Source organism: Etheostoma cragini, chromosome 6 (genome assembly GCF_013103735.1).
Source record: "Etheostoma cragini isolate CJK2018 chromosome 6, CSU_Ecrag_1.0, whole genome shotgun sequence".
In the NCBI taxonomy this organism is placed as follows: Eukaryota; Metazoa; Chordata; class Actinopteri; order Perciformes; family Percidae; genus Etheostoma; species Etheostoma cragini.
In genome coordinates this window covers 6,166,089-6,166,518 of record NC_048412.1, presented here as the reverse complement: position 1 = coordinate 6,166,518, position 430 = coordinate 6,166,089, and positions in this window count along the sequence as shown.

The window sequence follows — 430 nt, the reverse complement described above, 5'->3', positions numbered from 1 at the left end:
TTGCTTCTTGTACAACCCACACAAAAGGATACCTGAGCTAAAGTATTACAACAGTTGCAAACCCTGTACGCTAAACCAGCCACTAAAGCGCAGTTGAGGGCAGCTTTTTTTAACTGTAGACAGCGAGCAGAAGAATCAGTGAGTGCCTATGTATTAAGACTAAGAGAATTTCTTTCCAGATGGCAGGCGCAAGATACAGGTGTAAAAGAGGACGGAGCGGATTTGTTGTTGGACCAGCTGATGGTGGGGTTACGGGCCAGTTCCATTAAACAGGAGTTGAGCCGTCAGCTCTGGCGGGATGAGCGTCTGACCTTCAGTGCAGTCCGTAACGAAGCACGGGCCCTGGAACAGGAACTACAAGAGGGAGAGGAGATTACTATGTCTCAGAGAATTGTAGCTCCACAAACACAAGAAGAAAGGCCCAACTTGG